Source organism: Canis aureus, chromosome 8, assembly GCF_053574225.1.
Source record: "Canis aureus isolate CA01 chromosome 8, VMU_Caureus_v.1.0, whole genome shotgun sequence".
NCBI classification, from domain to species: Eukaryota; Metazoa; Chordata; class Mammalia; order Carnivora; family Canidae; genus Canis; species Canis aureus.
Genome location: NC_135618.1, coordinates 5,493,597 through 5,509,557, shown reverse-complemented (window position 1 = coordinate 5,509,557; position 15,961 = coordinate 5,493,597). Strand labels below are relative to the sequence as shown.

Sequence of the window (15,961 nt, the reverse complement as noted above, 5' to 3'; positions counted from 1 at the left end):
TATAATACTTGGCCCACCAACATCTCAAAAACACTCTGTGGCATGAAAGTCTTCACGAGATAGGCCATTGCATTTATGCATAAACATATTATTTCACACACTGTTGGTTTAGAAGATCCTCTCGTTTAAAAAAAGTTTGATTTCTTAGTCCTGTTACACGTAACTGGAGATTATAAAAAAGGAAAAGTCATAAAAAATGAAAAAGAAAGAACTTTGGTAAAGAATTCTAAATAGCAAAATTAATGTTATACTTTCCAAATTTTCTACTCTGCATACCTCTTCTACCAAATAAGTTAAAGATTTTGTGTTCCTTTACTAGTCCACTGGCTCTTTCTGTTCAGACTATAGACTTACATCTTATCTCTATCCTTGCCTTCATTTTCCAGGCTTCTGGAAAAAGTTATTGACACTCACTGCTGATAGCTCTGATCCCATTTCTTTAGTGATTTCTAGCTGTGTATACCCAAATCTTATATAAATCCCAACTGAGTTCACTATGCTCCTTACACATTGAAATTTGCTCTTTCTTATATCATCTCTTCTCCCTTTGTCCTTGCCTTATATCATCAAGATAAATTGCATGCTAGTTTCTTCCACCTGAGACAGAAGGAATCACCATTGTGCTGAAGTCACCTCCTCAGTTTCAGAAAGTAACTTTATTTACCAAATCCAGTGTCAATCCTCCTCTTCTTCATAGGCAGATGGTCTCTTTCTTCTTGAAATCCTAATCTGTTTTGCTGTCCTAAAACCACATATTCCTGACTTCTTTTTCTTGGCCTCCTCTTTGTTTCCATCTGCCTCCAAAAAGTGAGTTTAGCCCCAAGCCACTTTTTCATTCCAAATGCCACCTTTTGGCAATGCTAATACAATCAGATAACTTTATCTTTAGTCCAAATCCCTCCAAGTCCATCCATACATCCTGCCTATCAATGGCATCTCAAATTAAAAATTCAGAATTGCTCTTGTAAATACCATTCATAATTTTCCCAGTGTTATCTCTCATCTCCTAGTATTTTTATTAATATTAATGGCATTTTCTTATTCCAAATGATTTTGAAACCCTTCAACTCAATCAGTTTCAGAGTTCTGCTGGTTTTAACTCACTAGTACTTCCTACATTTCTTCTTACTTCTAACATCACCCTCCATTTTACAGTCTTCTAACTAGTCTCCATGATCAAGCCTTTTCTCCCTGCAGCCCAGCCTCCATACTGTTACCCAATAAACATTCTTATGCATAGTTTTGATGACAACATTCCCTTTTTCAATAAACCTTTCATGTACTTAACAAGTAGTTATTAAGCATATATGGTATGTGAAACACTGTTCTGAGCAGAGGGGTCACGACACTGAGTAAGACAGTTAAATTTCTGCTTTCATGGAGCTTATATTTTTACCATATACATATAAGAAGAGAGAGATAAAATAAACAAATAAGACAGGGTGTCTGAGTGGCTCAGTTGGTTGAGCGTCTGGCTCATTTTGGCTCAGGTCATGATCTCAGGGTCCTAGGATTGGGCCCTGCATCGGGTCCCATGTTCAGCAGGGAGTCTGCTTGAGATTCTTTCTCTTCTCTCCCTCTTCTTTTGCCCCTCTCCTCCTATTCACATGCTTATGCTCCCTCTCTTTCAAATAAATAAATAAACAATAAATAATCAAATAAGAGAATATCATATACAGTATCATAAAGTACTAACGACTGTGAAGAAAAACTAACAAATGATAGAGTGGCTACTTACAACTGAGTAGTCAGGGAAAGCTTCACTGAGAAGGTACACTTTGAGATAAATGATAAATACCAAAAAGAAGAAATCCAAGTGACAATTTCAAGGAAGGTCACTGGAAATCAGGGAGCAATTAAGAGTGGAATACGCAATTTCCTAAAATGGAAATAAACTTAGTGTGTTTGAGGGCTAGTGTTAAGTAGAAGGTTAGGAAAAAAAAAAAAAAAAAAAGAAAGGAAAAGTAATGTTCAAGATGAGGTCTAAGACACCTGATCTTATAGGGCTTTGTAGGCTCTGGTATTTGATGTTTGGATTTTTTCCAAGTGCAATAGCTGAAAGGAGAATGACATGATCCTGAGCTAGGGAAGAATAATAAAGAAAAAGCAGTTTTTGAGGTAGAAAGAAAATGTTTTATTTTTCATATGTTAAGTTTGAGATACTTACATAAGATACATTGGGTTAAGGCTATGGGTACTAGAATTACCTCTTAGAATCTCAGTTTTGCTAATGACTATGTCAACGGGGACAAGTTACATAACCCTTTACATTAAGTTCCTTGATTATGAATAAAGGGGACAGTGATTGTATGTCCTAATGTAACACACATACAAACTGTTCATTCACAACTGATGTGGTAAAGCATTTAAAATACTTGAAAGTTACCTGGCAAAATAATACTCACTAAATTCATTGCTTTTGGACATAGAAGAACTGGGGCTTAGTTTGGCCCTCAATGAAAACTTCCCAATAAGAAAATGATTGACTTCATCATTGAACTCCTATTTCTCTTTTGCCCTTACTTCCTCCCCACAACTTCACTTCTTCTGCTTCAGTTATCCACTGAATTAATCAAAGTAATATAATATAGGAAAACTCTGAAGCAATACAGGAAGACAGGAAATGTCTATGAGTTTTGCTTTTCTAGAAAAAAATAATTCACAGAAGTTAACTCCAACCTCATCAGTAACTTTTATTTTTATTTTTATTTATTTTATTTTTTTTGTAACTTTTATTTTTAAAAGGTGAAGGAGGGCTAAAGACAGGAGTAGTCTCTGAGATAAATGAAAAAGACATCACCTTGAAAGGTTTTTCCCTGCAGATGGGTGGGCATTTAAGTGCAGGGAAATGAAGAAAGTCTTTTTAAGCACAAAATCATTTTTTAAAATAGAGGGAGGGAAAAGATGATAAGTTTAAGCAAATAAAAGTATTAAAAAATACAATATGATAAATGACAAATTGGAGAAATATTCACAATATGTAAAACCAACAAGGGGTTTATATATTTAATATATGAAGAACTTGTATGAATCTGTAGAAAGATGGATACTCCTTAATTTGACAAATATCTATTAATGAGTGTCTACCTTATGAGAAGCACTTTACTAGGTTATATTAAAATAATTACGTGTAAAATAATGGAACATATGAAATATTTATCAGGCATATTGTAGTAAATGTACATCCATCCTTTTCTCAACTATCTTTATACTTTTTTTCTTAGCCAAAATTTGTGGAATGTAAGGGAAAGCATGTCATGATTTCTTCAGAATGGTCAAATGTCGAGGTCAGTTTGAAGTACTAAATCATGGTTTCCTACCTTGGTTAGATTTCTCAAGTTGACCTCTGATCTAAATTTTTCTTTTTTTTTTAGATCTACTACAAAGATAGAGCTTTTATCTTCTGAAGCTATGCTAAGGAGAATATAACAAAACAATCATTGCTATTTAAAAATTGCTTACTATGGGCTAAGCATCATATAAAATGTTTTATTGACATCTCTTCAAGCTTCATAACTTACTTATGAGAAAAATACTAATATCTCTATCATGGCTGATAGCAGTCATATTCAAAGAATTTAAAGTACCTGTAGAACCTTAAGTAGTTTCTAAGTGCTGGAGCTATGTACAAATTTGGGTCTGTTTGATTCCAAAGTCCATGTTTTATGTCTGACATTTCATGGTGCTTTAGCTGATCTTTCCTTAGTTCCAATATGAAAGAGAGGATGTACTTTTGGTGTATTTTGTTGCATTTAACTGGTGAGTCCCAAATACTTTTCCCCTCCTCTACAGAAGTGTTCTGTTCTAATGGAATAATTTTAAAAGTCATCAGTATGGTACACACCTCCCAAGGGGGAAAAAAATTCCTCTAAAAGAATAACATAGGTAAAATTTAAATCTGATATAGTTGATATTAATTGCTTGCTCTCTGTGATATATAACAAGTATTGAAGGACAAAGTTTTTAAAAGAATGACCTTAAGATGTGAATAGGGATTGGTCTTTTGGAGAACTGACAGGTTATCCATTATGTGCTATCTAGCCAAATTTACATTATAAGCATTCAATGGGAAACACGGAAGCATTCTCAAGTATGAGGTAAATAAGCCTCTGTAATACATTGTGTACAATATTAATTAATTATAAAGATATTTATTTATTTATTTATTTATTTATTGAGAAGGAGAGTATGGGGAGGAACAGAGGGAGAAGGAAAGAGTCTTAAGCAGACTCTGTGCCCAGTGCAGAGCTCGAGGTAGGGCTCCATCTCATGACCCTGAGGTATGACCTGAGTCAAAACCAAGAGTCAGAGCTCAACCAACTGTGCCACCAGAAGCCACTGTATATTTTTTTAAACAAAAGAAAATCCTCGTGTGGTAGGGTAAGGCTTGAATGAACAACAACAACAACAAAAAATCTGTCCAGCAAATACTTGAAAAAATAGGATTTGGGATATAGAGGCCTCTAAAGATTTACATAAATGGATAAAAACTTTTTGTAATGTTAGCAACTTCAATTCTGTGCTATGTATGAAACTCTAAAACAGCATCTAATATCATGCCTGTTGTTACCTCTGTGATTGTTACTCTAGATAAAGCCGAGATAAATAACCATTAGTGTCAGAGAGCTCAGCTTCTCTACCACCAAATCACATAAGTTAAATACACACACATGCACACACATACATTTGTCTGTAGGTGTTTGTTTTTGCTACTTCTATTTCAGAATAAAAATTAAACTGGGAATTTTTAATATCTAAAAATTATTTTCTTCTGATTATGGAAATGTCCTCTGCAGGTTTTAAAATATGGCACTAATTCATTCATCATCTTCCTAAACAGATATGAAATTTGTGGTCCTTCCCCTTGAATCCAGCTGGGTTCTGATCAAAAGACTGTGGCGGAAGTAAACCACATTTCCTCTAAGGCTAGGTCATAAGAAGCCAAATTATCTTCCTGTATTTTCTGGTAAAATTGTTCTTGAAGCTATTAGCTACCATGTAAGAAGGCTGACTACCTTGAGACAGCCAGGCTCTAAGGAATCCCAGACCACAAAGAGAAGCTACATATCACATACAAGCTTTTCATTCAAATGATCCTGCTAAAGCCAGACGTATAGTCACCCCAGCCTAGACATCAGATATGTGAAGCCTCCAAGGGATTCCAGTTCTCTGCTAGATGAAGTACCCCAGTCATTTGTGTCTTCTCCTCTGAGGCCCTAAATATAATGGAGCAGAATCAAGCCATCCTTGCTGTGTCTTGTCTGAATTTCTGAACTGAGAATCCATAAGAATAATAAAATGATTATTATAGTAGAGTATAAGTTTGGGGTAACTCATTATGCCTCAACAGATAACTAGAACATGTCATAGTGGAAAGTGTAGAAAATAAAGTGAAGGAATCAATAATTTATAACCTGTACTTTATAACCATATAATCACTATTATCATTTGCGTGTTTATTTCCTTCCATTCTTTTTCCCAGGTATGGCCCTTCACGACACTAGATAGAGCACAGACTAGCACGGCAAAGTAAATTTCTGTTTGCATATTAATGGCCACTTCCTACATTTGGCACATGTCTCCTTTTTTTTTTTTTTTTTTGGCACATGTCTTCTAACTTCTTAGGCTTTAGGTTTTTTTTCCCTATAAAATGGAGATCATAATAGTATCAATCTCATAGAGCTGTTGTGAGGATTCAATCAAATAATTAATGCATTTTGCATAATGCTTGACATATAATTTTTATCATTAATTATTATGAACACAATTGAGCTATACTACATATAGAGACAAATAATCTCCCTTTTTCATTTAAAATGAAAGTATTTCCCCTTGTGTGGCAGATGCAGAGATATGCCACTCAGATCTCCCTTCACGAAGAGTGTTGTGGGAGAGAGGTTAGCTGGCAGTCTCCCTTAGCTAGCTCTTTCAGATTCCACTGTAGCAATAGAGCTGAGATCTTTTCATGGTGGCCCCCAGTCATTGCCTGAGAAAACTGGTGGTAAAAGGAGATAGTCATTGCGACTCAAGTGATACTCCTCTAATAGGCAGTTTTTGCTCTGGAGCTCCCATTGGGCTGGCTAAAATTTTAGTAAGTCTGCATTGTGGTCTGATAGCTTCCCCAGGCTTATTCTACTACCTTCCTTTGATTTTCACATGTGTCACTTCCAGATAAATATCTTGCGCTCCAAAATCCTATCAGACCCTGCTTTTCAAGAACTCAACTGGCATACCATATCATAAAATATGTTTCTTTAATGTAAATTTAAATCAAAGCTGAATGGGGATTTGAACTTGGGTCTTCTGATTTTAAATCCTATGCTTTTCTCAATACGTGTTACCCTCCACCCTCAACTAATCTAGTCTCAGTTTTTTGGCTTCCACATGTAAGCTCTAACCATGTGCTCTTCATCTGTGAGAAAGGTAATCTAACACCCACTCTATCCATCTTATAGAGATGTTACAGGATCAAATCGCATAATGTATGTGTGAATGTTTATAAACAAGATTTTTACAAGTGTAAGTTCATATATTAACGTTAAATGTACCACCTCCAAGATCAACCTATGGGAATATCACCTTATATCTTAGTCCACTCTATCCCCAAATATGTTTAATTGTAAATTACTTCAATTTCTTTATCCATCAAGATATCAGAGTTGGGCTAAATTGTTTTCTGTAATACCCTATCTAACTCTAATATACTAATATTCCCTGAAATGTCACATGAAGCTGCAAGAAAGACCTGAACGTGGTGGTTTGGAAAGACGACTGGGTTTCTGGGTGTGAAAACAGGGATATACAAATAAATATTTTAATAATGTGTTTATTTTAGTATCTTTTCTCTACCAGCCTGGTAATTATTATTGCCTGTCTGTGCTAGTAAGGAAAAGTAAAAAAGCAGTTTTGTACTCCTCAAAGAATATTAAGGTTTCTTTTAGGGCAAGGGACTATACAGAACTTTAATATGAAACATATTTAGTTCCAGGCATTAAAGTTTAATGGACTAGAGCTGCCTCATGCATCATAGACATCTCCAATGAAAGGATCCATTAATCAGTATAAAAATAACTGCTCATGAAAGTTCACACCTATATGCCTCTTGTTGAAATAATTCTGAATTTATCTTCGCAAAAGATATCACTTATTAAAGGTTTTGGTGTGACAGGAATACTTGACTTTGCTTGAAATTTTGAAAAAAGAAAAAAGAAGGAACACACTCTTAGGATAAGTACCTGTACTCAAGGTAATGCCTCTAAATTTGCTTTTGACTTCTTTTTTTTCTCATCACCTCTGCTGACCTTCCTCTTCTGGTTCCTAGTGTTAAATAATAACATCCTGTGGGCTGCTTCCAACTGGTCTTTGAATACACTTGTTCTCTCTTTCAAAAATATAGTGTCAATTTAGTAGGGAAGAGCTAATCAGAATCTCTGGGAGTTTGGGAGAATGTGCAGATACATGTTGTTTGAAAAAGCAAATTGAGTATTATAATTTCTTTAATATGTTTTCACTTATATTCAATTTATATTAAAATTTTTAAAAACACATGTAAACTGACAGTTAATGTTTATGTTTATCCAAAGGAGCAAAATTTTAAAAAGATCAAGAAATGCACTATTGTAGAAATCTTTCTGTGATCCTGTCACTCCTCAAGATATCACCTAAACTTTTACCTTTTGAAAGCAGCAGTTTACCTTTTGAAGCAGAAAGTAGTCGTTGCCTACATTTTCCCAACTCCATTTATTTTACGTCCATTTTTACACTTTCTATTCCCAGAAATTCACTAAAATATCCCTGAAGGAAATATCTCAAAATTTTCTAATTTCCACATCTAATGACCAAAATAGAACCATATTTTGTCCAATGTCAATATGCTTCTTCCTCCTTTGAATAATAGAATTATTCACCATAGAATTATAACTTCATTCATTTATTTATTCAACATGTATTTATTCATGAACACAGACCAGGAATTATTCTATGTACTTAGACTAAGTGATAAGCAATTTAGATCCAGTCCGCTTTGGTGGTGGTCATAATTCTACCAGAGATTATAAACAGGTCACACGGGGGAAACTATGTATATAGTTTGGAATGCATAATATTTACAACTAAAAATTTGAAATAATAGAAGTTAAATATTAGGAAACTTCACATAATTTCTGATTCTCTGAAATTTGGGGCAATACCAGGCTTACCTTCCTCTATGGCAATAATTAGCTGGAGCTGAATGCTGACTGCTCCCTTTACATGGAGCATAAATTCTCTAATTTTAGACAGTCTCCGTCACGTTTTATATCTCAAAAACACGGAGTCCAAGTGTTAGCTCCCATTTGACTTTGCCATGTTATCTAACACCTTGATTCATTTGTTACCCACATCATTCCTACAAGTATGTAGGATTGTGATTCTTAATTTAGAGGAAGATGTAGAGAAGTAACCAAGTAATGAAAGAGAAGCATAGTATGATAAAGTGTACAAGGTATTTATGACAGTACATTGGAGGGGCACCTAATCCAGACTTGGGAGGGGTCAGAGAGGGATATCCAAAAACCAGTGCTAATATAAAAATTGAAGGGTAAGTTAGTGTCTTAAGTTCACATCTTATCAACTTTTTACTGAGAACATGTTAATTTACAGATTATGAAATATTGGGTTACTAAGAAGAAATATAAATATAAAAAAGAAATCTTAATATTTGTTCTAATTGGTGGGTATAAATGATTTCTGGTTCCTTAAATTAAAGACTTTAAGCAGTCTTTAAAAGTTGCAATTACCTGGAAGATTTAGTTAAGTATGCAAAAAATAAGATTCTTTTTTTGCATGTGTGAATTTTGTTTCTTTTTCTAAGCATTTGTTATTATCTTGACAAATATCCATTTGGAGAAAATGCTCTCGTTAATCAGGAAACTTTATTTATTCAAATAAAAAGGCAACTTAGGGGGATCCCTGGGTGGCGCAGCTGTTTGGCGCCTGCCTTTGGCCCAGGGCGCGATCCTGGAGACCCGGGATCGAATCCCACGTCGGGCTCCTGGTGCATGGAGCCTGCTTCTCCCTCTGCCTGTGTCTCTGCCTCTCTCTCTCTCTCTCTCTCTCTCTCTCTCTCTGTGACTATCATAAATAAATAAAAATAAATAAATAAATAAAAAATAAAAAGGTAACTTAGATTTTAAAAATATCAATTAACTTTGCCCTCTAAATTAATGGTTTTCAGTGGAGGGTGATTTTATCCCCAAGAGGCAATGTTTGCAGACATTTTTGGTGTCACACTGGGGATGGGGGAAGTAGCTATCAGCATCTAGAGACTAGAGGCCAGGAATGCTGCTAAATATTTTACAATGCACAGGACAGCTCCCATAATAAGGGGTAATACAATTCAAAATATCAGTAGTGCTGAGGCAGAGAAAATCTATGTAAGTAAAGGATTCAGAAACTAAAAAAAAAAAAAAAAAAAAAAAAGGATTCAGAAACTATGAAACACATGCTTTATAACCTGGTTTTTAGGTCGGTTGAAAAAAGTACCAATTTTGCAATCAAATACATGTGTTAAGAAAGGAAAAAAAATCAGAAAAAAAAAACAAAAACCTATAACAGTTTCCAGGCTATGGATCACCCTAAATAGAATACAGAGCTTTTTGTTAGGCAGGGTCGTGTGGTAATAAGAACCTAGGTCTACTGAGCCAAAATATATAGGTTAAATTAAATTTTTACCGCCTTCCATGCCCATTCCCTTTTTAAAAAATATTTAAAGGACTTCTGAATGACTGGAATGAGATCCTGCTAGAAGGCTGTAGGATAGAATAAACGACCATTCAACACCCGTTTTTATCATATGAATTGCTTAAAAAAAGTTAACTAATCAAATGCTATTTTTCATTCACTGAGAAATTTCAAGTGGTTGCTTATGTATTGAAGGAAGAGTATATGTAAGGTTAATCAGACAGATATGTTTTTGTTCATTACCATTCTTATTTAAGATTTTTGAAACCATGGAAATCTCAATTTTTTCCCCAAAGTCTTATGTTTCATTTTAGGAGAAGAATTTAGATACTATTAAAAGAAGTATGCCTCAGAGTGGAGTGCAAATATGACAGGTATCTTGTAAGAAAATTAGTTAAGGTGCAAAACAGAAATATCAGAAATTCTATTTATCTTTATTTATTAAAAAAGAATTAAATTTTACTAAGATTTAACATGAAAATTTATAGTGGTGGTCTCAGTTAATGTTAGTTATGTATACATTTAATAACCAAAGTATAACACATAAATATTGTAATTCCAAATGGAGAGAAGTTGAGAATTGGTTCTCACTTTTCTTTTTTAGCGTTTAGTACATAAGGACACATTATAGCTAATGTGAGCTAAACTTAGTGGATTTGTAGATTTTAATATCTAATTTAAAATGAATTTATCTTTAAAAAATTGCCAGATTATCTTGAAAAGATTCCTGTGGAAAAAAATCACAGAGGAAATGTTTATTACAAGAAGAAAGGAAGGAAAATAGCAGAGTTGTCATGCTGGCAATTTTCTTTCTAGCAATCTGAGCTTTTGGTAAGTCAACCTTTCAGGTAAAATTAATGACAATCTAATCATAATTGAAAACAAATTCGTCAAAATATTTTTTGTTAAAAATTTTGATATTATCAAAAATGATATATGAAATATGGATCTATACTCATAAATTTTAACTCTGTCTGCCAAAGTATATTTTTGCCCACACCTATTTATTGATGATTGTGTTCATAATTATAATTTATGAACAAATATATGTATTTGGGATGCAAATTTTATATGACATATGATAAAAAATTGGAATCCATTAATCTAAGAATAGACTTCACTACTTTGATGTTGTTAGGATTACATATTCTCATTTCTCTGGAATGTAATAATCCAGAAGACAATCTTTTTTGTCTGTTTTTCTGTATAAAATGGCTGAACACGAGGAGCACCTAGATGGTTCAGTCAGTTAAGCTTCCAACTCTTGGTTTTGGCCCAGATCATGATCTTAGGATTGTGGGATGAGGCCCATGTTGGGCTATGTGCTCAGGTAGGAGTCAGCTTGGAATTCTGATTCTCTTCCTGTCCCTTTCCCTGGGCCCCTTCCCCTGCTTGTGGGCTGGTACATGCTTGTACTCTCTCTCTCTCAAATAAATAAGTAAATAAATGAATAAATACATGCATACACACAAACATACATACTATTTTTTAAAAAATGGTTGAACATTAGGTCTTCAGTAAATGTTTGTTTGAAATAAAAGTTCAATATGATAGTTAACTTTTATTGAGTAATTACTAATAGGTAACTGCTGCACATGGTTTGTCCTTTTTAAAACTATAAACCATCCAATGAAATAGGTAATTCTATTTCCTCCATTTCAGAAACTGAATAATTTGTTTACAGATGCGAAGTCTCAAACTGAGATAGGCTTCGAAGCTGACAATTTTTATTGAGGTACATTATATCTATCAATATCAAATATTGTTTGTGCTGTTTGGATACTCATTAATTTACCAAGAATATTTATCAAGGGTCTTTTATAAGTCTTTATACACTGAGGAATTAAAGAAAAAGACTCTCAATGCTAAAAGTTCACAGACCAACATCTGAAATATCCAAATAAATACTTCTAAGTGCTATAATATAAAAAAATGTGAATTTGTAATTGAAACACAAAAGAGAGTACAATAAAATATGCTTGAGAGTCCAAGAAAACTCAAGATCAATTTATCTTTGTTTTATAAGTAATAATCTCCTATCAGGAAAATAAATAAAAATACATTTAAGCAGAAGAAATAATAAAAATAAAAACACTGGAATATAAAAAATGCTTGTCCTAAAGAATGAAGTAATCTAGAAGAGTGTTTTCAAACTTTAGTCTGTAAACCAGTCAGCTGGGATTAAAAACAAAACAAAACAAAAAACAAAACCACATTCTGGTTTATTAGGGGTGAGGTTCTGCATTTCTAAAAATCTCTCATTTGAGGGTACGCTATTTGAAGCAGTCAGTAATGATAGCTTCAAGATTTACAGGAAAATATGGAAAAATAAAGGAGCAGATGAGTAATTATAAAAGAAATTGAAATTATATTTTAACATCAAGGGAAATCCTACTGTAAAGCACAGTATCTTAAATTAATAATTCTTAGCAGATTAGCATCAGATGGGATATGGCAGAGAAATAGTTTTTGAACTTGAATTCAAGTCATTAGAAATAATTAAATTTTAAGAACAGAGAGAAAGAAGATAAAAGAAAATGGAGACTCAGTAACCTGTGGAAGATTACCAAACATTCTAATATACATATTTGAAAAAATAATGATCAAAATTTCTGAATTTGATGAAAGCATATACTTATGAACTTAAGCTCAATGAACTCTAAAAAGCATTGACACAGAAAATCATACACGGGATTGTTACAACCAATCTGCTAAAAACTAAAGATATTTTCTCTCATCTTCTTTAAAAGACATGAAGGGTTTATCACAAAAATCCTAACAATATATTGGAGTTTATAACATAGGTATATATATATATATATATATATATATATATATATATATATATATATGTATATATATATATATATATGCATATATATATAGTATTTGGCAACAATAGTATAAAGGATGAATATAAAGTGGAACTATACTATGGAAGGTTCTTACATTTAAAGTGAAGCAGGCCAATATTAAGAGACAGTGCATGCATTTATTGAAGATCTATAGTGTAATCACTAGAGTAATCAGTTAAGAAATAATGCATACAATTTTTGCTACAAGAAAATGATAAGGCAAGCCACAAACTGGGGAAAATTTTGCAAAATATATATCCAAAAAGGACCCATATCCAAAATATATAAAGATCTCTTCTTACTTACAATTCAAGAAAACGATAAATAAAATTTAAAAATGGGATAAAGATTTAAACAGACATTACAGGGGAAAAAAATGTGACAAATAAGCACATGAAAATCTATTTAACTTCATTAGTTACTAGTGAAATGTAAATTAATCATAAATATTAATATACATCCCACAGAAAGGCTAAAAATAAATATTGACAAGTGTTGGCAAGAGTGTAATATAACCACTAGAATTGCAGACATTGTTGATGGAAATGGAAGATGACATAGTCAATTTGGTAAAGGATTTTACATTATCTTGTAAAATATACACTTTATGATATGACCCTTCAATTCCATTCCTATGCATTGCCCAAGAGAAATAAAAACAAATGTTCAAACAAAGATCTTTGCATGTATGTTAATAGCTTAATTTATAATAGTCAAAAACTGGAAACAACCAAAATGTCCATAACAGGTCAATTGTTAAACAAGTGGTAGTATAGCCATAGAAAGAAATACAGCTCTACAATAAAAGAAATGAATTACTGAACACACAAAAGAAAACATATTGAGTGGAGTGCATTTATGTAAAATTCTAGAAAGGGAAAAATTATACTGATAGAAAACACATGGTGGTTTCCAGAAGCCATGGGGATAGAGGAGGGAACTGACTATAAAGGGTACGGGGGGAACTTTTTTATGTGATAGAAAAGTACTACACCATGACTGATGATTAGTACATGACTGTATATGTTTTTAAAAGTCTTCAAATTGTCCACTTAAAATTGTGAATTTTCCTGTGCCTAAATTATACCTCAATAAATCTAGCCCTTATAAAAAAAAAAAAAAAACTAAACAAAAACAAAGCAAAAACAAACAAAACAAATAAGAGGAGTGCTATCTTCTACATGGAATTAAAAAAAAAAAACGAAACACTTGTTCCATTTAATAATGAAAGCAGAGTTGCCCTGTTGGTAAAAATTACCCAGCCCTGAGGTGGACCCAGCATGCCAGGGTATATCATTTAAAATGCTGCTGATGTGACCAATAAAAAGATGTGAAAATCAAATTATTCATTTTGTGAGTGGTAAGAAAAAATAAATTTCACTTGCAATATTTATAAAAATCCAACTAAATGTATGTAAGCAACTGTTCTGTGTGTGCCAAAATATTAAAATAGGATAGGATAGGATAGGATAGGAAAGGAAAGGAAAGGAAAGGAAATAAAGGCAAGGAAATTTCTTTCAGATAAAAGGAGATTCAGAAATAAGAAAACTAAAAATGAATGATCCTGGAATCAATCCTAAATAAGAAAAAAATGAACAGATTTTTATAAATGACACTAATATGATAAGTAATCAAATTTGAATTTGGACTAAGATTTAGAAACTAGTATTGCATCAATCTTAAATTTTCCGATTTTGATCATGTATTGTGATTATGTAAAGTGAATTTTCTTATTCTTAAGCAGGTCAGGGAATGGATAATTAGAACTAGATTTAATGCAATGGTAGTAGAAATGGCTGCTTTATATAGTTTCTGTGTTTTTTTTTTTTTATTTATTTTTATTTTTTTTATTTTTTTTATTTTTTATTTATGATAGTCACACACACAGAGAGAGAGAGGCAGAGACACAGGCAGAGGGAGAAGCAGGCTCCATGCACCGGGAGCCCGACGTGGGATTCCATCCTGGGTCTCCAGGATCGCACCCTGGGCCAAAGGCAGGCGCCAAACCGCTGCGCCACCCAGGGATCCCTGTTTCTGTGTTTTAAAGGAAATTGTCAATTTAATCTGTTTTTGCCTTTGTTAAGGAATAAGTAGAGTAATCATGCCGTCTATTATGGCCTTTTCAAAATTTTTGCCTACTTTATGTCCTAAGATTCTAAATTTGTTTCAACTTGCTACAAAAAAAGTTAGTCCGTATATCCTTCTGTAAAATATATGAAAACAGAAGAAATAGAGCAAAGGGAATTCTAAACATGGAAATTTAATTTTCATAAACAGAAGTGTAACAAATTCTGTAAAGATTGTAGCACTAAATCATTCAGAATGCATTTCTGTGGTTGTGTCATACTAAGTGTTAGGAAAACAAACTAATATAGAAAGGAATCTCCCAGACAGACTCAGAATTCATGGTTCCGCATACTGCCTTAACGATGCATTACTGGCTTCCTATTCCTTGGAGAGCTCTTCTACTTTCACCTCCTACTATTTAACAGGAAAGCCAGCATCAGAACACATGCTGAACTCAGCCTCAATTCATATTTCACAGGATGATTAGGAGGTATTAAAAGCAATTTAGCACATAACTGACACTTTCTTCCAGACAAAAAAAAAAAAAAAAAGTTGACTAGGCATTGACGGGTGCAAAAAAGGATGAGTATTAGAGCATTTGCACTATGAATGAAGTACAGGAATATGTGAAGCTGGATCATGGGGAAAACATGGCTGTCTTCTCTCACAGTGATAAACTCTAAAGGTTGGGGGAGGGAACGTAGTACAAAGTGATCCTGATAGGAGCAACAGCTGCCCCCTCTAACACCTGCACATACAAAACTGAAAGAAAATCCTTTTACAAATTCACATGAAATTGAGAAAGAACAAAATGTGCAATATAACAATGAGAGTCTGAGAGTATGAGCCAATTGCTCTTGATTCCAATAATTATTTTGGCATTTACTAGATTCTAACTTTAACCTTCAGTTTCCTTTTCTATAAAATAAACCCTATTATGCATCTCAACAAGTTACATTAATAGTTGAAGAAATAATGTATACAAAATTTAGTGTAATACTTAACTAAGTCCAGAGTAAATAAAAACTTATTACACTCAGGGCATGAACAATTTATATTTTATGGTATTCTATAACTTTTATTTATGACAATCTCAGGGATCTATCCCAATACTGAGTATCCCAGTTTTTCCAATCCACTTTTATATTTACTTTCTGATGAGGTACTGAGATTAGTTGGGAAACAGGAACTGTTGCAAGGAAATAAGCTGAAGCAAAAGTAGGAGAACTAAAAGGATACTATAGGGAACTCTACAGATTTTTTTTAAAATTTTATTTATTTATTTAAGAGAGAGAGAGATACATGAGTGCCCACAACTG

The 15,961-nt window shown here is 33.2% G+C and overlaps 1 protein-coding gene across 10 annotated transcripts in view; it reads right to left on the bottom strand.

Annotated features, from left to right (window-relative positions):
- Window positions 1–15,961, bottom strand: part of TNNI3K (TNNI3 interacting kinase) — a 284,328-nt gene that overhangs the window by 250,958 nt on the left and 17,409 nt on the right. The gene's annotated exons all lie outside the window — the stretch shown is intronic.